The 27,114-nt window shown below is 44.6% G+C and overlaps 1 protein-coding gene and 1 long non-coding RNA gene across 3 annotated transcripts in view; one reads left to right on the top strand and one right to left on the bottom strand.

Annotated features, from left to right (window-relative positions):
* The window catches only part of LOC124175078 (transcription factor Sp9), an 89,022-nt gene that overhangs the window by 21,279 nt on the left and 40,629 nt on the right, over positions 1-27,114 (top strand). The gene's annotated exons all lie outside the window — the stretch shown is intronic.
* Positions 9,612-27,114, bottom strand: part of LOC124175080 — a 36,047-nt gene continuing 18,544 nt past the window's right edge. The window contains exon 2 of the long non-coding RNA XR_006869084.1: positions 9,612-9,722. This is a non-coding gene — a long non-coding RNA (uncharacterized LOC124175080). The remainder of the gene's footprint in view (positions 9,723-27,114) is intronic.

Genomic DNA, 27,114 nt, shown 5'->3' with positions numbered 1-27,114 from the left:
ATTACCTACAAATAATAAGAACGTGTGTAGGCGTTATCGCGAATGATCGTAGCTCCTCGGTTTGAGTGCGTGGCAGAAAATGTAATTGCGAGGAGCCTGAGATTGAGCGGAGGAGCAAGTGTGAGCTGATTGTATCATAATGGCGGTAGGCGCCGACAAAAGGAACGTACATAGGTATGGATATAATATGTGGCGTCGGTTTCCCCGAGCGTGACAAACGCAGCACACCTTAAGGATCAGGAAAACAATTAAAAGACTTCCGAGCCGTTCAAGAAACCACGCGGATTGTCAGCGCGCGGCAATGAAAACTGGGAAAATCAGAACGGACAAATCTGAAATTTAGATTTTAATGATGTAATTATTTTTTAATATTGCTCAACCAGGATTTGGATTTTACACTTATTTCAAATGAATTTTATTCTGATGCTGAACGCCGAGTTTGTGAAAGGTTTGCAAATCACGCGGGCAAGTTTTTGCCTGGAAAATCTGGCAAAAATCTAGATATGTTTCTGAAAATTAGGATAACGATTGCCTCGAAGGCGTGATTCGCAAACGCTGCAATCAAGCGCATCAATCGGCAACTTTTCATATTATATCGCGCTGCGAATGCCAAAAGGACGTATAGTTTTTTTTTCAATAGATAGCTTAAAAATAAGTCTACGTAACGATTGGCAATGAAAAAAGAAATTATACGCTCTTTTGGCATTAAAAGCATCACCGTAAAGCTATTTCACTTTGAGCATCTTCTATAATCGTTTGTTACCACCTGCAATGTATGAAAACTGACGTTTTCCGTGATTTGTTGCTACTGGTTTTTTGCCTCGTCGGAAGACGGTTGTACGGATGTAACACCGATTTGATTTGCATCCCTCGTAAGCGGTGCCTTTAAAAGTTGAAGATAAGTGAAAGGACAGAGATAATTTATTGGCAGAGCGATATTGGATAATCCAGCAACGAATTCCAGCAAAATTAGGTGCAGTTTAATCAGGCGTTAATCAGGTAACCTGTTCAAAATTTAGGTACTTAATTCTTTCTTAACGGAAAATTTTGAGAGACGAACATTTGGTGCACGGAGAATTATATTCATAAAAAGGACTGTACGTCAAACCTTAATCAGCACTTAAAAAACACCAAATCACTGCGCTGACTGACTTCTCAAATTATCCTCGCCTAACTGATTTCCAAGCGTACTTTGCTACTGTGACGTTGCGCCAGCAGAGAAATATACATAGAAGAATTTAAAAAAAATTCAAACACTAAAATCTTCGATATGAAACCTCGATTAGTACCTAAAGAGCTGTACTAACATTTTTTATAAGTGGGGTGTCTGAGGGGGGGTTTCTTGGCAGATTCCTGTAATCCATCAGTTAATATCGCAGTTAACATCAAAGTAGTTCAGTGTCGCAAGGAACCTGATGACCAGCTCACGTTTATACATTTCCAATCTTTTGACATGTGAACGCAAAGAAAGAAGGACACGGACGATAAGGGAGGAAAGATCTTATTGATTAATTCACACATGCTGGCCTAGGGATGAAAAATGGATCGCGTGGTATCATCGTAATCGTTTGGACAAACTTCAATTTATTACCTCAAAACTCCGTCCATAACTCGCACACCGTAACTTCCGTTCATTTATTTTTCCCAATTCCGTGTTCATTTTTTATTGTTATTATATCCCCCTTCTTCCTGGAGGATGGAGAAAAGGCAAAGAACCTTTCGGCATTGTCACATTTTTACAACCGTCTCGTAAACTTTTACAGTTGCATCAGCGGCGACGATCAGTAGGGAAGCGAGTTGAGCGTGTCGTAGAAAACAGAGTGAGTATAAAACAGGAAAAGAGCGAGATGAGAGATAAAAATTGAAACAAGAAACGGAGGCTGACGGCGAAAGCTCATCAGGCGCCGGCTGGTCCGACGTCGGGACGTCAATGCGGGGCGAAACGGGGGACGCAATTCGGAACAGAGTGGAACTTAACGGACGGTCTCAATCCCAACTTTAATCAAAGGTTAACCGGGACTGATTTAATCTGGTGTGCACGCGTGTGCGTGCTTGCGTATACAGCTCTCACCGCGATCTCCGTGCGCGCAAGCTCTCGAGTAGGTAATATAATCAAAACACGTGGGGCTGGCTGCGGGATGGTGGGCACCAGTTATTTATGGCCTCGCTATTTGCGCCGAGGCTTCGAGGCGGGCGATATTGACTCCGGCGGTGATTAAGGGTCTTCGGGATCCTCGCTCGGTTTCACCGCTGTTCGAGGGCTGTTCGCCGTTTCCAAGGGCTGCGTAATGTCCCCCGGGAATTCGCCTCGTTGCGCTTTCATCCCCCGCCAAGGGGCAATTCGAACGCGTTTAACGTTTAGTTATCTTTCCCGGTTTGATTTCTCGCCTCGCGTAACGTTCTACTCTTCGTGTCTTTATCCGTTTCTTTCTTTTCCTCTTGCCCCATTTTCGCACGTGGAAAAGTTTGACTCTGCCAAGTCCGGCTACGGCATAACCCCCGAACCAAATATTACGAAACCTATGATTTGCAGGGGGTGGCACGAATGTGCGCAACTGGCGCTATCCCACCCTGTCCATCGGCTACTAAAGATAGCACGCTGCGTGATTACACGTTTCGTATTTGTCATACGGCTCCTGTGCGTCGTGAGACCTTCGCGGTAAACTTTTGAACAATTTTTGATGACAAGGATCTTCCGATAGAATGAATTATCGTCGCAAAAAGTTTCAAATTTCCGCATTCTTTGTATCTACAGTTGTGGAAAATATTTCAACACTTTATAGAAAGAGGGGAATTATAAAATAATTATCGATCAAACGGCGGACGTCAATTAAATCAACAAAATTCTTCAGTTCTGACCAAACCAGCAGAGCAACTACCAAAGTAACAACATTTTTACGAACCTCATACCAATATCGAGAATTATTTTTATCATCTCAAATCGATATATAGAGGACTCGCAGTTGCGTTAAGTAGGTACTCGTAAAGGCAGAGATGACTGAACACTTTCTGGATTATCCGGGCCGGGTAGTTTTGCTGTCAAGAACCGATATAACGAGGAGCGGAATCTTTTGTACGCGAAATAACACAACGGGCCAATATAATGACTATAATAGAGCAGCAGTGCCTAGTTAGTCAGTTGTCGAAGGTGTCGGAACCCGCAGGAGCAGCCTGCGCCGCCTCTCCTATTATTACGAAATTATTCGCCATTAGTAAATCCAGATAACTAATATATCTCGCAAAGTCGCTCGTCGTTCGGGGAGGGTAAAGAATCCCGGCTCTTTCAATATATTCACCTTCTATTTTCAACGCTGAATCGCAAACCCCTCGTACAAGGATTGATAATGCCTCTGTATAACTGCCACGATTGAACGCAGCTGGACGGAGTTTAAAAATTGGAAAGTCAGAGGAGCGGTTCGGATAATTGCCGCTTTGCGGCCTTCGTGTATAATCCGAGTTGACGCGGGTGGAGATCCACGGCTTTCATTTGCAGTTTCAGGTTTCTTCGGTGGAAAGGAGTCGACGAAACCGGATTCGTATCTTTTTGGATATAATTGCCCCGAATTACGGCACTTCGAACGAAATGGATAAGAATTCACTTTCCCCCTCTCTCTCTCTCCCTCCCTGCATTTCTCATTTGCTCGTGATCCGCTGAATCATCTTCCGTTGAAATGTATATCACCGACTCGTAAAAGATATTCAGCTCAGCTATCGCCAAGCCTGTGCCGGACGATTAAACGCAGCTGAACTTCGCAATTTCTGCTAATAATAATTCGTCGCGCGGATTTCTTATACAAGAGATTAGCGTGTTTACGGAGATCAACTGCCATTGATAGCTCCAGCTAGGCTTAGTTTTTCCAAGTCGCTACGCTGTTCCAGCTCGCTAATCGTCCGCTCAATTAAACAATTAAATTGTCGAGCGTCATCCGGAGCCTCCGGGGCTGACGTCCAAGAGGCTGCAGCGATTATCTCGTTCCGAGGCTAGAACGATCTGTCAGTTTGATCTGACACTCCGGACAATCCATGATTTCAACGGAAATCGTATTCTGGACTGGAAAACCCCCATAAAAATAGATCAAAGTATAGCTCTCGTTCGGTATTGTTGTACCATTCATAAATATGTCCAACAGAATGAAAAAACTTGAGCTTAAATAATTTATACAATACCTACGTAAAGTAGAAGTTTTAGTATTTTCGAAAATCAATTAGGTACCTTCAAGACGTTAAATTTTTGCAATTTTCTAATCAAATGAAATCCATCGCTCGAATCGACCAGCATTTTCACTGCACGTTATATTCCATTACAGAGATAGAAACAAGTTGGTAGAAAAAATAAAGAAAAACCGCTCGACAAGCGTGACGGCATTTCTCGAGACGCGTGGAGAGTAATCAGAGTGCGAATATAATGATCTCGAAGAGTTTAGGCGACCGGGAGGGTTGTTCTTATCCCACCGATTGGCGAGAGTGCAGCAGCGTTAATTCCAGTAATCTTCGCGTCAGAATGGCTTCTGATCCGTTGCGCCGAGGAGCGAAGATGCCGCTGCGGCTAAAGATGCTGCGAGAAGAATTATATCTGGTGCGGCGAGGCATGAACCGCGGACTCTTTCGATCTTAAGCCATGCCTCCTCGTCTTCGTGCCCGCACTGTACACCGAATAATAACAGTTGTAAGATCAAAGCTCGCGCGAAATGCCTGCATCGACCGATTCGGAGGAACCAAAAAACTGGGGGGGGGGGGGGGGGGGGGGGCGGAATTAGGGCCAAGGGGCCAGAACGCCCCGCGGTAATTACCGGACCGGCAGTCATCGCGGCCTCTTCTTCAAGAAACCAGAATTCACCTCCTTCTGCAAAGAGCACTTCAAGTTCCGAACTGACCCCCTTTTCGAAAAAAATTAGTGTATTCTACCGTAATAAACGAATCCGATCTGGTCGATGATAAGAAAATAATGAACAGTAAATATATTGGTGATAGAAATTGTCTGCACTTGAAATTTGAGATCCCATTTTGTCTTCGCATTTGATACTCCTGTACATACCTACAAAATTCTTAACCAGTTTTTATTATTTCGAACGCAAATGAGATCCAGTGATCACGATTTTTGGTTGCATGTAGCGAGTCGGTCGCAAGTCATAGACGCAGGTCCGAATCGTTTTTTCTTTTTCCTTCAATTTTTCACCCGACATGTCTCGCTGCTGTCACGGACGAGCGAAGATGCCCCGTGATGGGCGTGACGGAGATGACGAGGACCGAATACCCGGGGTACGAGGACTCCGTCAACGGATCGAGACGCGGGTGTTTCGGCGCGTGCGCCTCTGACGATGCGACGACGCCTCGAGTGGAATAGAAACGGATGCTGGGGCGGCGACAAGCGACACGATTAATAATTCTCAGCGTATTTGAAGTCGAGTTGTTTCGTACATTATGCCTCGGTGGAGGATCGCGGGTGAAAAAGAATCGGGAGAACGCAGAGGGAAAATGAATGAGAAGAAAAAAAAAAAAAACACGAGGTGGAGAAAAATTGACGACGTTATTCTTGAGCGGTGACTCGGGCAAAGAGTGCAAGCTTGCATTGAACTTGCAACTGCAGCTGTAGGGTTCCTTCAACTCATCTTTTGATTGCCGTTAACGCGAGCTTTGTCTTTCGGAGGTGATCAGCGGACAGAGTTAAAGTTCCTCGACATCTTGTGCAAGCAGAAAATTGGTACACGGTATCTTTTAAAGCATTATTTTTTTTTTTTCTTTTCAAGTTATAGTCATTGCGAGAACTGGTTTTTTTAATTTTACCACACTGAAATCGGTGTGCAGGTATCGATGTGCCGGTAGAAGTAAGAGAAAAAGCATGGATCATAAAACGGATTAGGAAGCAAAATCAAAGGCAGAAAAACAAGTCAGGTACCACGAGGGTAGAAAAATATCTTGGATTAATTTACGTTTTGCCACATTCTGCATGATTGCAGGATGAAAACGAGTGGACTGTAGCTGCAGGAAAGTAGGGGTTGCAGCGTGCGAGAATAGTCGAGTAGGTGAGCATGCCTTTGCCTGGTGTGGCTACATTGAAATCCTTGTAATTACGTGCACGGGATAATTATGACACGGGTCTAGTTCAGAGCGACCGCAGCTCGTTAGAGCGCCAACTTTGTTCCGCGTTCCAAACACCGCGACAAAGTTGAACGAACGCCTAACTTCATCGTCGCGTCGCGCGTCGCGTCGTCATCGCCGTCGAAATCATCGTCCCAATTATGCCACATACCTTTGTCGAATGAAACATCGTAATACGAAATATTGATCATCGCCGTATTCATTACGCCAAAGGCATTGGTAATCATATCCATGGCGAATGATCGCCAGATCAACGCCACCGTTGCACTTATACCGTCTTCACAGATCGCGCAACACGCGTTTGATGTGAGTTATGATTTTCGTTTATTCGTTGTCTTTTCGTATATGCAATTTTTATTTTTTTTACCAACAAGTAGTAAATCATTTTAGCCTCTGATCCAGGGAAATAATTGTAGGCTGCATAAGCGCGAAAATGAAGCACTTATTTCCTCCACTGAACATCATATACACTGTACCTGTACTATGTACTGTACATGTATATGTATATATATGTGCATTCGTCTGGTGCTTCGTGTACAGTTGTGGCCACGGGCACTCCACTCGTATATATATTATTTACTACACATACTCGAGAACTCTATACATCGCTCCGGACTTGAACTACGCGTGTGAACTCACCTGCTCTACATTGACACATTGACGAATTTGTGCATACTGATACAGATAGGCTAAAACCGCGTAACCTGTCGTGTACGTGCTCCACTATACTGTAAGACCTACGTAGAGGGTGTTCCGTTTCAACAAAGTCAACGAACTCACAACGCGGGCGTCGCCCCGAAGTGCAATATGTCAAGTTGAGTCAAAGAATGATTGAGAGATGGGCGTTCAAAATGACACTTCAAATGAGACTATTAAGACCGTAATATTATGCAACGCTTCACTAAACCTCTCAGATTTCGAACCTAATGTCACGTGTGATCACGTACTCTGAGTTTGCTAAAACTAGTGAAATTGATTCATGGTCAACTCGAGCTTCACGCTATTTAAAATACGACATGCTCGGAGACAAGGCGTGTCCAGGTCAACCGAGGAACTAGCTAACCATCAATGCAGATCCTCTTAAAATTTTACTCCCACATCTTTGCCTCTTCTCTTACAAGCCGAACCGGAATAGCACATTCATCCAAACCGAAGATGTTTTCACTGTCCGTATCCATTTGATCAAAGTTTCTTTTCTCGTTTCATAGTTACTCGTGGTACAGACGTTTATTGTCTGAGCTATCGGCCAATGTTTTACTTCACGTGCATACCGATACTCAGGTTGAGGCAAGTGTGCAGGCACACTCAGCCACGGTGTGTGTAGGTACATACGGGTAGGCGTTTCCAAATCAAGATAGCACCGCGGTCTGGGTTTGAGTTTTAGTTTGAGCACATCCCCCGATACTGCATGTATCGCACGTACGCACGCACACGTCGATGCATCCGTCTATAAAGTGTGTACCGCTCGTGGCTCGTATAAATTTACGAACGTGGGCGTGGTGTTCGTCGTGGGTCTCTTCGGGTTCTTCGAGGTCTCCTCGCGTCACGCGGTTTATACGTACTATGCGATACACGCTTGATCCACTGGCCCTGTCCGTTCATATCGAGCCTGATATTTTCTCGCAGACGTTCGCAATCCGGCAAATTGTTAATCGATCCTGCTCCTTCGTAATCCATTCGGTTTTCCAAATTGTGAATACAGGTATGAGGCATCTCATTAATGAATATTTAATTTATCCATCTACATATCGGTTATACTGATCATGGAAACTTTCGAGTCATAGTCGATAGATCGATGACTCGTGGGTTGGCATTTATACGGTTGATGGAAGATTCGAACTCTGTAAGTGGGCATGAATTGAACCCCGATACCAAGCTTTGAAACGGAGCTTCATCAAGCGCAAGGGACGAATCGTAGGATTTGTTTCATTTCCAATGCTTGTCGTAAAAGAAATTGAATCGTGCGAAAGGTTTCAGGATTAAATTAGGATATACCGAACGAAACCACACTCAAGGAAATCACTTAACGATGTCTAGAAACTGAAGATTGTTATTTAGGAATGAACAGATCTAGCGACTCATTGTCAGTTTCCTTTTTCTTCTGCACTTTCACGCGAGGTCATCAGTGGTATGATTTCAATCATCACCCTGCACCCCGATCAATAACAAAAAGAAAATCCTTTCACCGTGCACCAAAGTACACAAGTATCACTGAGACGAATGAAAAAGCATAATAATATCGGTGAATGGAGTATCGGAATGACGTTACGGGATTCGAGGTGAGCTCGAGGGTGTCGCACCCCGCGGCGAAGGTCGGCGGGGTTGAAACTGGAGGTGTACGAAGTCCCAAGGTGACTCAGTGACGTTCCTCGCGACGCCCGGTCGCGATCTACAAGGATAGGTAAAAGTAATGACAGAAGGATGACTGGCGCTAGCGCTAAACACCTGCACCTTGCCCGTACGCCCGTATCCTTATCGTATCGTTAGCCCCGTGGTGATACCTGCCGGCCTGAGTTTCGAGGGCCCGATGATGCCTGCTCCAGGGCGCCGTGATGCCGCGTCTACCTGGTGGGTGGTCTCGCTATGGGACGTCGCCCCGTTCCCTTTTCTAACTGACGTCCGAGCGCCAGATGCGATTGTTAACGACCCCGGCTAGTGATTTGACGTATAATACACCAGCGGCGACTCATCCTCCCCTCTTCTAACACGCGTCTTTTTCGCCTCGTCGGTGCTTCGTTTCTCGCACTCATCCATAGACCAGTTCTCAGACATGCCGGAGAACAAGTATTCAGAACATTGTTCCGCGACGCTTGCTCGTAAGCGAATTCCGATCAAGATTAGCGTTTATCCGAACTTTTTAACGCACTGGAATTGTTTGAAAATCAAATTTTACAACGATCAAAGACGATGCACTGATGTCACCGCGGTTCTGGATCAATCGATGGCCACGTGCCCACGGTACTAAAATAACCGAAAGTGGTACTTGGTGTAAAGGGGTGCACGAAAAAATAAGCCGAATCGCTTCGTTCGAAATTGAAGTGACAAGTTGAAAGGTAGTTCGCGGGTGTCAGCGATCGATCATGCAGGCAGCACTGCAGCTTATGGGTGACTCTTTGTTCGTGACAAGGGAACGTTAAATATAACTCAATTCTTCGGCACGAAAGTTGGGCCGTTGTACCGCAGGATCTTCTTACAGCGATCTGCTCACCCAGGAGGCTATTTACAAAGTTCGATTCCTGTTTTAGTTTAACGGAGGCTTTTAGTTCCTGTGTGGCTTTTGGGACATAAACAAAGCAATTAATGGTGTTTGCCCATTTAAACTTCCCGCAGGAGTAGCTCCGGCATATTGGCTCGCGGTGAATAGAGTTACGATACGTGTGTACGTGTTGCTGAAGCCCGGTTGGCCGATAAGGCACACGAATGGATGTAATAGTGCATGGTTGTCGACGTCGACCTTCGTTTTTATGGCTTTTCGTACTTACTTATTCTTTGTTCCTTTTCTTTTTTTTTCCCCCCTCGTGTGTTTACCCCATCGGTTGTAATTGGTCTGCTTTACGTGCCGAAGGAATTGATTCCCGGTTCCCGATTGTAGGTTGAACGGACTTCGACGCGGTGAATGAAAACTGGAATTTGTCACGTGAGAGTAGTCGGTACGGTAAAAAGAAAGGGTAACTCTATCACGACTTTTTATCAAATGAAAATACTGTATAAGGATTAGAAAATCGACTAATTGCTGACAATTTTCAGGATTAAACGATTCAATGATTTAGTTTATGGAGCTTTTCAACTGAGACACCGTCGAATCTAAGCATTAAAGAATTAAGGAACTGGAATTACATTCGTATACAGGGCTTAAACGATTGAAATATTCATTAGTTATGAATTGAAGCATCTGGGGATACATTGAAAAGTTAAGGAACAATTAATTGGCGTGTAAAAATTTTTGGATCATAGGAATTCGTGAGTGAAAAACGAGAATACCAACGATACGATAAATTGGAGAAGTGAGGGATCGGGGAATCGCAGACATGAAGCCGAAATTTCCAGTAATCGAGTATCTAACCAAAGACAAGAAGAATGGCAGTTTGAAAAATTGGGAACTTTTATGAATAGAAACAATCGATCAAACGGCGAATCGAGGAATCAAAAAATTAACGAATCGAACGATCTAGAATCGGAATGGTATAAAATTAATAGATCGAGAAGTTACAGGCTCGTCAAATTGGTATATTCGAGAATCGAAAATGAAGAAACTGTTCGATCAAACCATAGAATTGTGATCTCGGAAATCAAACGACGGTAAAAAATCGTCGCACAATTTAATTATCGCAGTGAGATGCCTGGCGAAAATCGGCAAAACCGATGGATATAAGAGAAAATCCGGCTTGACCGTGACCTCGAGGGTGTAGAAAGCGTGAAAGGGGAAGCTGCAGTATCTCAGCCGGGGTTCCATTGAGTGGGTACTCGAGAGATCCGGAAATGGCGACTGGACGCCCGAACGGCAAAGACCGCACTTATCTCCGGGGGCTCTATTGACTCGGCGCGGTTATCGCGGACCGCGAAGTAAGAGCGCGGAGCACACGCACTTGGCATCCTCGGGGAGCAGCTAGCCGGGTTGAAGGCGTGGTCGAGAGACGCGCGACGTCCATTTGTCTCGAGCGCCTCCCGCACCAGGAACGCCCTGCGTCCCACGGGCATCGATCACGTCTTCCTCCCGCGAAGGAGCCTGGAATCGTCGCGGTTCCCTCTTCCGCGCCTCTCGCTGTCTCTCGACGAAAAATTTTTGGCCGCCAGACGACGAATTTCTTCGACAGGAAAAAAACTTTTCAACCCCTCAGCAGATCTCCGCGTTACACGTAGTACGTAGATTTTTATTTTCATCGATCTGAATTTTCAGCGTCGCAAGCTCGGTAACAGAAAAGCGAAAGCTCTAAAGTTCGCAGCGCCGGAATTTCTCGGTTGGGGATGTTTGCCTGCGTGATTGTGTCAAGGGCTTCCTCCGAAAGAAGCGAATTGGGCGTCGATCATTATGACTCCAAATATACCCGTCTTACGTACGAAAAAATGGATACAATGAGGTCTTTTCCGCCTATTGCGCCACCTGACCCAAGTGTCTAATTTTTTAAACGGCAAACGCAGGAATTATCTTGTATTTAAAACCCATGAATAAACAAATCACCGCACGTGTAAGCGTATTCTTTAAACGAAGCATACTGCAGAGCAATAACTAATCGATAAATCACACAAGAACAAGACAAAACCTTTTTTCAATTTCTTATTTCTATTTCCAGCCGGTAAGTCGACGGGCGTATTGGGACCTGAAAATTTTACTTCCATTGGCTCGTGTCGAGTGGTCGATGAAACGGCGATGTGGCGACGACTGTGCGTAAGTACTCAAGTCCGAAATGACGGGATTTAGCGCGGTGATATTGCAGGTGGTTAAGTCCACGACCGGAAAAACGATTAATTAGAGGATGAGCGAAAAAAATAGCCCCTAAAACGAAAACAAGGAGGTTTATTGACGGACTGGACATCTCACCTGCACATATTGTACAGGATCGTTGCTGCACAGGGTGCAGCTAGCAATATGGTCGAGAGCTGAAACTGACAGCACGGGCTGTTCAACTATGCAGAAACCTCGGGCGCGGCGGCGCTCATGAATATTCACTCAATTGCGGCGAGTGATATTACGATACGGTCTGCTAAATAAGCCCTCCGGCTCGGATGTAGGTGTATATTTGAATAAAAATTGTCCCGCTTTACAGAATTTATTTTATCCAGCTTATTCACGCTCGGTTGTATGTTTCGGACGAAAAATCGCTGTTTATAGTTTTTGCGCTTAGCTGCTTATTTCCAAACGTTCTTTTCAACCAAAAAATCGTGACAGATGACCTACCTATAAGTGTAACGAAATTCGATTATCAGGTTTTCATTCGTTTAAGGATTATACAACTGATAAACAGTCACGAAATATTACATATATTATTTGCCAAAAGCGTTCTTTTTCAACTCCTTTGCCGCGAACAGACGAAAAAAATTTAAATAACGAATGAAATGGCGCCAGTCAGTGGGTAGGAACTGGTTCCCCAGTATCCAATACGTAACCGATGAATCTACGTAAGAAGACTAAATGTACCGTGCAAAGTAAGCGAGGTGCAAAATAATAAGTATCCATTCTGTACGTAAAGAAAATTGTAATTAATTTTTTTCCCTTGCACCGGGTTTCTTACCGCGAAGTTATACCGCAACTAAGTCGACTATTTTATCGTCGACTTTCCAGACACCTGTGGTATAATAATACGTCCATATCTCGTCCAAGCCGTGAACCATAAGTTCCCTGTTAAAAAGTTAGGTTCATGAATTTTTTTGAAAGTCAATTTATTTTCTAATTCGAAACTAGCCGCAAAACCCAGCCAATAAAAATAGGGATGATAAGTAATATACGGATACGTTTGCAGGACACGTGAAAAAGCTGACGGAATTTTTGTGCACCGGTGATAATTATAAATACCCGTTGTTCAGGTTGTAGGATTAACGTGCCTGCGTACATCGAGTCTCTGTATACGCTTCTATCTATGTAAGTGATAACTATACATACAGCCGGGTCAATTTTTCAAAAGCCACATGTATAATTGGCTGAGAAAAAAGTCTCGGGGAACCGAATGATCGGACCAAGATGATCGTTAATCGTTGAGGCGAGGAAGAAGGATCCCGGAGGAGTTGAGCGTCCGCGACGTAACCTTAATCTAATCGGTGCCTTCGAAGCGCTGGCATCGATTATGCTAAACGCAGCCTGGCCGATGCCTCCAACTCGTTTCGTTTGATTAACTTTTAATAAAGAGTACAATCTGGACCGTATAATTCCTCGAGTTCGCTGCGCGTTTCCCGAACAAATTACCATCCTAGCTATCCTAGTTTTCGGTCGGGAGGGTAAACTCTGTTTCAAATAATCGTAAGAGTAGTTCGCACCGTGAATTCTGTACGATACGGTGAATTAAAAAAATTGGTCAATTCGTTAATTCCAAACAGGTTCACTTGTTCTCGACCCCTGCTGGACTCGAAACGCCGAAGCGTCCCGTTTCCCCGAGGTGAGTAGCCGCGCAAGGATCAGCCAGGAAGTCGTACTCGTGTCAGATATTCTGAATAATATACCACCGGTTTACATCAGACCGGCATATACCGTATACGCGGAGCCGAGGCTGGTACGCTGCGGTAAATGGTGCGGAGAAAAATAAAAAATAAATATCGAAGAACGAGTAGGTGTGAGGTGGGTATAATATCAAGCGGATGGAACGAGGCGAGATACGCGTACGGATAATATCTGATACCTGGATATAATCGCGGTTAGGTATATGCCTGCCAGGGTGGTATGTATAATAATTCCACATAGCGCAGCGACCGTACTCTGTCTACATACATGCACGCATGTACAAACAAGGCGAGATACTTCATCCGTGCAACGCGTATGAAGGTACGTAACGCATGCAGCAGCAGCAACACACGTGCGGAAGAGTGCAATCGAACGAAAAGCGTTCCAACGCTTTTATCGGAGAACTGCAATTAGCAATTGCACGGTAACGTCGAGTTTCTTTTTTCTTTTTTTTTTTTTTTTTTTAATTTTATTTCTCTTCTTTTTTTTCACGACTTTGTCGGTATGTAAATGCGTATACGCTATACGCACAGCGTGTCTGTGGAAATACGCAGTGCATGCATTATGCGCCAACCCGCAAGGGTTAATTGATACGAATGCATTGCGGCATTCTTAACGACGACGCCGTGTATTATGTGTATATACGATCCCATTTTCACTTTCACAATTCACGCGCGAAAGATTCCTTTCTACATCTTTTTATCCCTTCTTCGCTCCCCCGGTTTCTCAGCTACTTTGTCTTTGACTCGTCTATTATCCGCTAGCCAGAACGCGTTAAGTACAGCTGACACAGCGCTGATTCTATTCGGGATACGCTCCGCGAGCTGCAATTATTATTATCGGCCGTTTCAATATCCGTCAAACAATTTGATGAGATCTTAAAATTGAAAGAATATGATTATTTTCCAGCCAATCATTGTCACATTAGCGTATCATCTGCTAAAGGGAAAAAAATCGTTTTCAACTTTCGTTTCAACGTTTCAAATTAATCAAACTCTTCACCATTCTTTTAACCAGTGATGAAAGAATTTGAATTTTCAGGTCACGGAATCTATCTCCACGTATATAATACACGTCCAACATTTCATAAATTTCACCAAAAGAAAAATACATGAATTTGTATTCAAACGACGATATTTTCAAGCGAGAGAAAAGTGAAATTTTTTCATTTAAAAATAAGTTGATTATTCAAAAACCCCGCCACTGCACTAGATATTCTTTATCAATGGTACGACGTCGTGTGTCTTCCCTCCAGCATCAATGACCTGCGACGTTTCTCTGAATTTCATCGTATATACTCGTGATAAAAATAATGAAAAGTACCTAGAGGGGTAAAAAAATTCAAGTGTGTAAAAAGAAAGGATCACCCATTATGAATATATTGCGCCCAGCACTCGGGATCCAGCCGCAGCGTTCCAACAAGTCCAGCCGATTTTATCTGCGGAATTTTTAGGCTCGCCCCGTGGCTCGCAGCCCAGCGTGGGAGGATAATGTGCCTCTCCTTTCTTTGCGCTTTTTTCATTTTACTTATTTATTTTCCATTCCCCCCCTCCCCCTGATGATCTTCTCCGGACCTTCTTTTGCCTGCATTTCGTATCTTCCACATATCGGCTCTCTCTGTCTCTCGATGGTTCGAGACAGCTTTTTCTGGTCTCAGAGAAGAGCATCACCGGTTGCTACGATTATCGGATAGGCATTCAGGAAATCGTAATCGATCGCCGGACGACTCGGTTGCGAGGAGTGCCTCGGGCATTTTGAATCCAACCACCTGGTGATAAACAGGCCAATACTTATGCCTTGAAACTCGAAGTGAGATGTCAGCCATACAAGTATCGCAATCAGTCACGAGCGCGAAAAGAGAATGAAAAAAGAAAAGCCCAACAAAGATTGCATAAGCCGCAACCTGCTTCTTCTCTTCTCGACAGTTTCCGAACCATCGAACAACAGAGCCTCTGGGTTGGCATCCCGCATCCATCCCGTACTCGTACCGCACGTTATACGCACGACGACAGCTGTGCCGATAGCATCTCAAGACAAGAGGTTTTTCTCGTACGAAACAGCTGTCTTCTCACCATTTTCACCCCGGGTAGCGTGCGCGTGTTGTTTTAAACACATAGCGCCGTCCAGTAAACGGTCATTTCATTGTCCGACCATCGACGTAATATTCCCTGCTCCAGGCGCCTGATGGAGTCCGGTATCCGCGATGTCCACTTCCAAAAGTACTCCAACTCCAACCAGAAACGTAATTTACTCAGCTCGCAAATGGTCCGACATCTGATCTGCCGAGTTATCGCCAAGTCTTTCTAACTCGTCGATGGACTTTGCCGAGGTCAAGATTCCAGTGTCCCTTTCGGAGTTCGAATGGTGGGCACGATGTGGGCTGGTAAATTTCCGGCGCATCTCGTTACCTGAGACCAGAATAAAGTAACCGAAAACAGAGCAACTCACCGGTAACTCGTCGGCAAAAGACGCGTTCGGGAAAGGAGCGCACAGCTGTCTTCCGCTCGTAGCAACGTCATTATCACCACTGACTGGTAAGCATTGCAGCAGATGAGGCGAAATGGATTATCGCGAATCAGATACCTCGGGTACCGTGGTGGAAGGCATCGCTTGACCGTAGTACGGACGATCCCTTGACCTGAAACAATAACTCACGAGACGAATGTAATGGTACACCACATTGGTCTTCAAGAGGTTAATTGCCGGTTTGGGATGTCCGTCGGTGGACGGTTCAGCGGTAGACCGTTCCTGATGCGGTTGCGTAATGCGCACCCTGCACGCATTTGTAGCTGCAGTTTGGAGGCCGCGTCTCTTCTCGATGATCCGAAACCAAAACGGATTACGATTGTAATTTTTACGCGGCTGATTGCGAGTCAAGCGACGTACGTTGGTTTTAAAGTTGCAAGAACCACGCGGCCGCATGCGAATAAACGCAGCGCAGATATCCGCGGCTATTAAACACGCGGCCATGCGGACGATGATTGATTTCGGCCTACCATTACGTAGTAATCGTTATTAATTACTGATAATTATTGTTATACCTAGAGTTGATCCGTTTCTCTGGGCTGTGTGATTGATTCGATCCTGCCAGAGCCTCCGCATCCTCCTCGCGCGTCTGGACAGCCGGGATCGCCGAGGATAGCCGGGGGCCGGTTACTCCTGTAATTGTCGGTAATTAGAGGAGTCATAATTACCGACCCTGGCAACGTTACACAGTCCATTCATTTTCATGATTCCTGCCGTAACCTTTTTTCCTTATTGTTACAACACGCAGCTAGCTGTTATGGACAGTCGAGTACGGTTCAGCTGCAGTTTATCCGCATCCTGCGCTCGGCTTTTACACATCGGCTCACCTTGCGCCAGCCTTTAAAAAATGATTAGCTCGCTTTAATTTTATGCCAACATAAACCGCATCGAGATGCGAGGGATCCAACTCATTCTCCCGGGCAATCTCAAGTGGGATATTCGACTGCTACCTTTGATGTCTTATGGGACCAGTCGGCCATTATCGCTTATACCTATTTATACTCGCCGGCGAGATTTACTATTTCTAGTCCCCGCCAACGGGGCAAAGATTTTTCAAGTGACGAGGGTGTGCCGCGTCGTATATTTCGCTCGGGTGAGCTCCGTACACCCTCGGTCTCGAACCGCGTCCAGCTCCACGATCCTTTTGACAGCCGAACGTCCTACAAAATTATAGACTCAACTCGCCCCAGTCGTAGGTGAGATTTGTGTTGCTCTCCGTCTCTCCTCCCCCGCCGAATCCCATCCACGAAAGCACCGGATCGTTTCGTCGAGTGAATACGCGGCCTGCTTTACCGAAAAGTGCTGATTTTTGCAACCATTTAAAAACTTGTGGATATACAACGTGTGAATTATAAAAATTTTAACCATCATTGGTATGAAACCGATTTTTTTTACATCTCATACGCGTAAAAACTCTTTTATTCGCTGCATCACGTGACGTTAACGTTCTTCAATATTGAATTAAGAATGCACCCTGTGATCTCTCTTCCCTTTCAGAGTGTTGTACCGAACACGGCACGTGCGAGTTTCTATTCATTCGGATCAGCGGATGGCGCAGTCTTTGACCGAGGGTTTAGATCATTGAATCCCCGCACGCTCCCACGATACAGATAGAATCGCGAGATTCAAATTCGAGATATTTCCAAGGATATTCCGTTGAAACGGGTCGCAATAACGTCCCATTCACCAAATCTCGTCAATCAGTGCTACAATTTCTTTTTCTAACCACGCGTAAACAAATTTCAAATTTGCTCCACCGCGATACCAATACTTCGGACGATTTGATCAAGACCCTGTAAAATATCCCGAGGTCTGAAAGCCGAGCTCGTAAGCCTTAAAATCCAACGACCCCTCGGTGATCAGCGGCACCCTTTGCAGCGAGCAGCGAGCAGCCAAGACCCCAAAGTGGCGCGGAGTCAATTGAATGTAAACGTAACGAGACTCGTGCTAATTATAAATCCGCCACAATGCCGGCTGACGAGGTGCGGTGCCGCTACCGGTTTCACTCCGCGTGCATGAATCCGTGAGCGTTGTGTGATTGGCACAGAGCTGTTGGTGTGGAGCGACCTCATCTATGGTTGTGCGCTTGCGGACTGGCCGAAAGCTAGAAGGCTTGCACCCCTGCACCGCGTATATATATAACCTATCCGCAATTCCACGTGAATGTCGTTCCGCTGATGACAGAGAAATATATGGTATATAATAATTACTGCACGCGCTTCGCGATTCTTGATTACAGGGTAACTGCAGGTAGATAGTATACGTATGATGCTGAATTCTGCAATTATTACTGACAGGTTTTTCAACGTAGTGAATTGTTGATTTTTTTCAACTCTCGATGCTTGAATTTTTCAATAATCCTCAGATAGAAAATGCATAAAATTACGAAGATCAGCTACTCGTCGTGGATAGAAACGTACCTTCGTTCCGCAATCCATACCTGGAACGTTTTTTGTTCGTTCAACAAAAAAAAAGATACTCTTGTAATATTTTTCGTTCCGTGACGGCCATTATTATTTTTTTTTTTTCTTTCTTTCTTTTTCGCCGCAGCCGAACGCTGTATACCTTGCAATTCTTTATCGGGATTCGGGGTGGATCGACACCCTCCGTTCCTGCAGTGTCAGCGTCCGACTACAGCGTGCATAAAGCCGAGAGCACGACACGTCTGCTAATTGTATGAATTATTAATGATCAATTCCCTTATGTACCGCGACGTACATAAGGACCTATGTACATGCACGTTTGTATACATATGCGAGTACACTAGACTTGGACGTGTCAGAAACACGAAGGTGCGGGTTCTTCGTCCAGTGAAATAAAAGCATCTCAGATATCCGAACGAAACGGAATGGTTGAGGGTAGTTTCGCCCTTCTCGGAGGAAGGAAATGGACGGCAGCGGAAGGGGGGGGGAGGGGATGGGTGGATGCGAAGCCCGATTTACGGCTCACAACTTCCGGTCCTCGCGAGCATTATTGAGATTAACAGGCTCGGCCCTAACCCTACTAACTCATTCGGGATTGGTTCTCGATCGGTGGATCGAGGAAATGGGGATTGGAAAAATGGAAAAACGACGAAACTAGGGAAGAAAAAATTCACCGGACGTCCCGCGTTACTTTCGCTCCATTAGCACGAATTCATATTTTCGACAATAAGGTGAACGGAAAATTTACCGTTCACTCTTAATGGTAATCCAAAATAAATTTTCGCAGAATATCGTCAGAAATTTTTTTTTCACGGAAAATTAGCCGAGCTACATACTTGTTTCAAAGTTTCACGTTATACTTGAGAATTGTGATCACGCAGAAGTGTTTTCTATGTTTGAAACAGCGCCAGATAACTGTAATTTAAAATACGCGGAATACAAATTTCATACTTTTGGGTAAGCAATCGTTGCGTTGCCAACGATTTGACGAAAGAGTTAATTTGTACGCTTTCGACGATAAATCTCAGCAGACATTTTAGGCAAAAGATTAATTTCATCTGATAACGGAGGAAGGTGAAAAGTCGCGTTAAGGCTAAAAGTTGGAACGAAAACGGGAAGAAAAATAAGCGTTATAAGCAAAACGTAACAGGGAGAGACGAAGAAGAAGAAAAAACAAGAAACAAGTAGAAATGAATTTCTGAAACGAAAATTACCGCAGGAGACCTCGCTCAAGGACGCGCGCTTGCGCTATTTATACCGCTGCGGGGTTTAGATTGTAGATAAATTGTTTTATGGGATTTGTTTGCTAATTTCATTTTCAATCTAATCAGATACGAACGGACCGTCGGGGGTCTACCGGTTCGTTCTATTGTTAGGCGACATGAAATTTCGTGTTTCTGTCTAATTGAACTGGCCGCGGGTATATTTTCCTTTCAATGGCAAACCCTGTGATTATTTGTTAATGGTTCTTAATTAAGGATAATAAATTCTCAAGCTTTCCTTCGTATTACTGTACGTATAGGCAGTACGACGTTATCGATAATACGAATTTCGGTATACGTATACATACGTAGGTATATATGTGGGTGGTACACCTCAGTTTAAGCATTACCAACTTTCTCGCACCTTTCGTGCCACGCAGAATAAAGAGGAGAGTGGAAAAAACTTACGAATTGATGGAAAAAAAAAAATAAAAAATAAAAAATAATCGCCGAGAGCTTGGGTGAATTTTTACTTTGTCTCAAAACAGCCTCAATCGTTGTATACAGAGTCGATATTCATCATCCTCTCCCTTCACAGTCAGTGCCAGCCCACGCGATTTACAGTCCGGTAATTGGATTTATCGCCGATTCCATGGAGTGTCAAGCGAGGCGTGCATGAATAATTTATGCACACATACCTGCCCTCGCAGGCTGTGGCGAGGTGTATACGGGTAAGGTAAATGAGCATTTGCAGGTTGCCGATTATTTCACAGACTTGACGCGACAGCCACGCGGCGCGGAGCAATTCATTGAAATACCGCGGTATATTTCGCACGCCAATCCGGGCAGGTATGTAAAGGTATACCTACGCGTCGGGCGTATTATACTTGAGTATAAAATTTTCAGCGCGAAATAATGGCAATAATAATAACAAGAAAAACAACAGCAACGACAACAACAACAACAGTTCGTCCGGGTGAACGAGGGAAATTTATACTCAAATTATCGTTCGGAAATCTGTTGTCCGTCGGGGTGGTTCGTCGGCGAAACGTCAATGCGAACCGAGGCTACGAACACGGGCTCTCAGACTCGCGGACAATTGGAGTTCGGCGTCAGGAGGAATGATTTATCGGCGGTACGCGTGTGGCGGGAAAATGATACAAAATGATGCCGGCAATCAGCCCGAAGCCCAAACCTTCTACCATCGCATCGAATACACGAAGCGGCTTGATATCCTATATCTACCCGGATGCAAGGGGATGGGTCTGGGTTTTCGTACCAAACGGACGCGCCTCGTTCACTTTGAACTTCGTCCGTCGTGCGAGTCAAATTTCACGCGAGTTCGCGGAAAAATTGATGAATCAAAGTAGAAAACGTTCTCGATAAGAAATTCCATCGTGCTCGGCGTTATGCAATTTACGCGGGAAACGCTTCAGGTGTGCAACTATTTACAATCCATCCAAGACACGCGGTGCAGATATCGAGGATGGTTCACCCGCAAGTCGGGGTCGAAGGCTCAATGATTCACCGTGTAATGGAGACGAATGCGGCCATAATTCTACTCCGCTGACTGCTGAACGGCTCCGTACGTCGAGGACCGAGTATTTTCGTTGTCTGTTTCAACCTTGTCCTTCTTCGTCTTCGAGCCTAGCTTTGAGCACCTCGAGATATATGGCCTTATCTAATTTATTGGACAGCTTGCGGCGGGACGAAACGTGGACACCGTTTTGCCTCCTCGGAGAATTTTGCCCCGTGTAAGCACGCGAGAAAAATTTCAATCCACGCAGCGAAAGTAAAGTAAATCAAAGATTTGGAGAACTGGAGATGTGAGCATAGATCGATGCATTTTTAGCCAGGCATCTTTCTTTAACGAATATCTAATGATGGACACTATTTTTTATTTTTTTTTAATCATTATTTTGGTATAAAAATCCAATTTCATTTCCATCTGAGCGTGAACTATTCAAGATTAAGGATATTATTTTATTCGTCAGCAAAGAATCCCAAAGCTCGAAATTCATTCCGTTCGAAACGTTACCATCGATAAAAAAACGTTTCTAACGATTCGGCACGGAATTTTTCTGGTGAAAAGTCAAGTTCTGTAATAAGACATTGCGTAAGAAAATTGGACGATTTTCACAGGATATGATCCCAAGCTTTCTGTAACGTTATTCTCTTTCATACCGCCTTCCGAATCCTAATTGTTCAGTTCAGACGTAGATACGAAAAGCTGCGCCCCTCTCAATCATTCCGAGCTTGCAAGAATTTGCCGAGATATTCAGCCACAATGCGGACAATTCGCGCGGCTGTGGTCGGTAAGCCGTATTCTTCTCCGTTTTTGTTTTTTTTTTTTAATTTCTTCCGCTCCACAGCGACGTCGGACCACCTCTTGAAGGCAGAGAACGCGGTTGCCTCGCGGTTATCAAGTTGACCTCTCGTGGCCTGTATATATGCCGCACTCTCCCCGATCTCTTTCTCTTTAGCCACAAGCATTAATAATTCTCTCTCTGGATATTTTGCTAGCGCGAGTAGCGGCGAGCGAAGACGAGAAAAAGGCTGCGGCCAACCGACCCCTCCAACTCTCCGATCCGTGCCAGCAGCACACGAGCGAACGCAAGGTGTGAAACCACTCAAAGCAAAGAGCCCCGAGATTGCCGTGCACCGGTGGTGCTACCCCATTATCCGAGCTTGTAATGCCCACCGCCGTGAACTCGAGAACGGGGTATTGGTGAGTGGATCTTACCGTTCGATGCGTGGACGCCGATTTTTATCCCCCCGCCTCGCCCACGTGGGTGCATCATATACATATACCGCGAAAGCATTTACGGCATGTTTCCAATGAAAATAAAACTATTTTTTGTTGTATTCTTTTACGTGAGTTTATTTTGTGCTTCTCTTTTAGTTTTTTTACCAGTCCTGCGAACAAGTAATACCGTTTATCTTTGTGGGATTTACATGTTACGTAAATTGCATTGCTTCGGTAAATAAATAAATGGATACATAAATAAACGATGGGTTCGTGAAATTTGGCCTTGCGTTTGTAAATACTGGCAGAATGATTGTCTGAAAACCGGGAATTAGGTATGGCGTAATTGAGTTATAATTAGTTACTATGATCAAGATTTATATATGCTTCATTTTTGTTTCGGAAAATTTCGATTCTGTATTGCACTGCGCTGACACGATGTCATGACAGCGGAAGACTGGCGAAAAGTAGCGAAACAACGGTAGAAGAATTCAGTACTGTGCGGTACGTAGCTGCTGATTAACTAAACGCCGTACCGATAATTTTCGTGCTCACGTTTTTAGAAGAAAAAAACCATCCTTTAATTGCAATACATTGCTCAGCAGACGTGATCTCATAGTAGCAGCGAATTTTCAGAAATCCGTTAAGTATTGACGATTGATTTTTTGTCAAATTTACGTTAACACAAAATAAAATATGTCAGGTATTATTCGTTGTAAAATTATTCCATCAACAGATAAAAGGGACTCGAAAACTCTTTCAAGTCGCAAAATAGATTATAATATTCGTAGGTAACGATCGAATCAACGTCGAGGTTTTGGAAAACAATTACGGTTTATCAGGCTAAAATAAGAATTAAAATAATTTTAGACGTACCAGATTCCAACGATTTTTCAAGAAACGTGCTCAACCTCCAGACGGGTGCATTGTACGCAGTTAGCTTCCCCAGTCTAGATCACAACAACGTGAGATGCACGGAATCACTCAACGCACTCAACCGTATCAGCCACGATCCGAACTCCGCAGACGACACGAATCGATGCCTCGTACAGTCGCTATCAAGTCTCACTTACCAATTCGTTTCGCAGCTGAATAAGGACTGAACTGACGAATCGTTACAGTGTCACATGCCGACAAGGAGGGCGCAAAAGGCGCCACTCATCGAGCCTCGTCGCTATCTGATCGCGTTGAGACGAAAACAAGGAATGACAACAAACGCCGTTTACTTTATTCGTCACTAATCCTGGCGTAGGAGTCTGAAAGGGAGACTGGGTAGTGTTGTCTCCCACTAACCGCGTATTGGTCCGAAATATTTTTCAAACACATCGATGCTCATTTTACGCTGTCGGAACATTCACGGTATTAACAAAAGTCCACACCGATTAGTGTAAAATTAAACATCATCGGTGTAAGTCGTTCGATTCTTGACACCAATGAGGTCTTGAAATCGACACTCAAATAGTGTAGACTTCTACAGAATTATCGTCCCTGCCAAATTGAAATTCGAAAATAAAATTTTTACCAATTTTTATAATAACGTTCAAGGTTTGAAGAATTTTGAGACTACGTTCGAACCCTGGTCTCAAGATGCTATATATAGTATTGTTACAAAGGGTGAAATCACCCATCTTACCCGCTTTTTAATGATCTAGCAGTCATCATAGATAAAAGAAGTTTATAAAACTCTTACGTCTTTAAAAAGAATAAGATTGCTGCGTCAACCAACATTATTGTAAAAACAGTCCTGTTTCAGACTTTAAACCGAAAACGCGTACTCTGCTATTAAAGCTTGACCTCAACATTTTATTTGCGCCTTTGATTGATTCTCCAAATGAGCTCGCGAACGCATATTTATTTCGTAACGTCCTAAAACGTTACAGTATAATAAATAACCGAATTACAAAAATCTACCGAAGACATCGTTATACCTGTACGTACACCCTTACCCTCGCACCTCAACACGAAAATCGTGGCACGAGTCTCTGATTCTTTACGTATAGGTAAGGTGCGAACGGGGTCGACACATTAGCATCCTATTTGTAACCGCTTAGCCACCCGTCGTCCTTTGCCGAGAGGTGGACAGGGTTCGCGGTTGTCGCTCAGCGTGCGTTCTCAGCATGCCTCCCTCCTTGATCCTTGGGTCACCAGACCCTCCTGGGATCCTTACAAAAGCCCAGGATCGACCCGCGACTCCTTTGCCCCTCAAGATTGCCCTCGTTTCAAGTGGTGATCGGATTCGTAATAAGCCCTTCGTTACACTCTCTGACTGCTTAATAAATTTCTTAATTGTGAAAAATGCTCGGTCTTTTTTCGTTGCCGCGATCTCCGAGGGTTATTTCTTTGTTTTCTTTCTTTCTCGTAGTTATCGTTCTTGTGATCAATTAATTTATCTACATGCGAGCGCCGAGCTGCTGCACCCGACGATAAAACGTCGGCCGGTATTGCACCGGCGGTTATATATTTACGAGATTGAAGACTGGACGCAAGGGCGAGGGGAGGGATGGACGGCGGGGGGATGCGGAGAGAAGCAAAGGGCGGATGATGTTCCATTAGCTTTCGTATAACCCACGTTATAGTCGATGCCCACGTATAGATGCGACCCGTAGATAGGAACCGTCACGGGCCGCGTACCTACCTATATACATGTACGATGGCCGCGGCGCGATGCGCGATAATTAGAAAATTAAATTGTCTACTCCGTCCTTTTCTTCGGCGCTCGATACGGCTTCAGTCCTTGCTTATAACGCGATATTTTCAAAAATTTTATACATATAGCGATACAGCGGTTTGCATCATTATACGTTGCGGTCTTACATCCCGGATCGCGTGGAGAACAAGTGCGGACGATGCAAGACTCCGAGTTTCCAGCCATTTTTCCTTGCCCGAATTCGTTCGTCTTGCGAAAATTTAATGCTTGCGCAACGATAAATTAATGTTGAAGGCCTATTTAACTAAAAAAGTAGAGTAAACATCACAAGCTGATTTTGCGTTGCAATTACAAAAAAAAGGATCGACGATAGCGCAAATGGTTAAGCGTACCTCGTATTTCGTAATTCCAACAATATTGAAACAGTTTTTTTTAACGATACCTGTTTTATCGAATTTTTCCAGTTACTGTGACAAATGAAATTTTTCTCAGTGTATAGCACAGGCGTTTTCGGTTTGCAATTGCCCAGGGTTCGGTAATCTTTCTCAATTATCGTACATCGCGGCGTCGAGTCGTTGTCATTGTTTTTTAAACCTTTCGGGCAACAGTCAAACCATTCGGTTTGTCATTATAATTTCCCCCCTTACAGTGCCTTGATTTTGTGGCTCGACGTTTCCTTTTTCCTTGTTACATATTTCAGCGTAAGAAATTTCGGCAAATATTCTTCTACCAAAGAATTTTTTAAAAGGAATCAACTTCGTAGTATCCTCTTGCAAAGTTCAACTGCCTCGACTGGTACCGCAGAGTAATTACTGGCTTCAATCAAGTTCGATTTTCCCGTTAAACTAAAATTTCTTCATTCTTCTCCACGGTATTTATTCCTCGAAAACCACATAGAATTTTCAAAAAAACGATCTTATCCCGGGTGTCTCGCTGTGCAATTCCTGAGACAAGAACACAGAGAGCGAGTTGAACTGGCGATAAACCGGGCCGCGTCAGGTACACAGGCAATGGGTACCATACATATGCATGGGCATCGTACACACGCGTATACGTATCCTCGATACGCGACTGCGAGTGCGAGCGTGCATATACGGCGGTAGGATATATCCGCGATAGGCCCGCGAGATAGCCGTGGGCCTTGCGGTGGGTGCAGGATGATTTAATGTACGATAGAAAGGAGATTCTCCCCCCCCAAGCCTGATATTTTAATACGCCGGGGAGCGTGATGGCCGATCGTCCATCTCTCGGACTCCATTGTGCGTGCGTACGTTCAATTTTGCATAGGTAAATCATGATGCATTGCATGGCAGCTCCGACGCTGATCGCGAGCGTGAGGCTGAGTACAAGGAACTGTGTTATACGTGCCCCACGCTCTGTTCAGGAAGTAAAACTGTTTGTTACCATTATCTCTACAACCCCTTTTACGAAGCTGCTTCTTCGCCCATCCTTCATTCCGCTATCTGTCATCTACCCGTTCCCCTAACTGCTCCGGTACACTGGAATTGAAGAGGCTTCGAGCCTAGCAGTGTTAATTTGTAAATACGGTAGGAAGTGGAGCATCCGACGTCGATGGCGCAGGTAATCGTTACCTAAAAATTTACTCGCGATTTTTCAATGTAGCAAATCTGCTCTTCGATCAAAATTCACGTATCTCTGTCCTGAATTAATCGAATTTTCCAATTTATACCACTCTTGCACCCTGACATTTTAGATCGTAATTTCATTACGAAATCAATTTTTGGTAATTCGAAGCTTAGATTAATCGTCTGACAATCCGTGGTTCAGAAATTATCTCCACGTGTTTCACAGCCCATTTCTCGAGTAGTGAGAACCCATGAGAATCCGTGGCGATGCAACGCCAGATAATCAAATACTCATTTATATTGATCGTCGGAAACGCATAGTGGTTAACTATTTTGACGCGGAGTCATTTGAGCTTTGAAATTTTGAGATATTGCCCATTATTCCGGGGCTGGTCCGAGGAGATTAGGTTTCTAGCTGAAAAGTGAGAGAGAGCGAGAGAGTGGGTAGAGTCCACGGCTGGTTCCCACATATCCGAAAGCCACCCCCGCGACAGGGTATGAGGCGCGCGCGCTGTGCGCCATACGAGTTTTGAGTTGAGCAATGCTTTGACGTTGTTTTTTGTGTCTGGCGGGCCCTTCGCCGGTCCGGGTCCAGGGGGCCCGCCACGATTTAGTGGCCCTAATTGCAGGGTTCAGCTATTTAATTACTGGGTTCGAGCCCCTCCGCCCCGCCACGGGTTCTCCCGTATAGAAAATACGTCCCTTACCGAATGTTGGTACCTACACGTACCTACG

Source organism: Neodiprion fabricii, chromosome 2, assembly GCF_021155785.1.
Source record: "Neodiprion fabricii isolate iyNeoFabr1 chromosome 2, iyNeoFabr1.1, whole genome shotgun sequence".
Lineage (NCBI taxonomy): Eukaryota > Metazoa > Arthropoda > Insecta > Hymenoptera > Diprionidae > Neodiprion > Neodiprion fabricii.
Note: the sequence above shows the minus strand (reverse complement) of the source record. Positions and strands in the feature narration are given on the sequence as shown.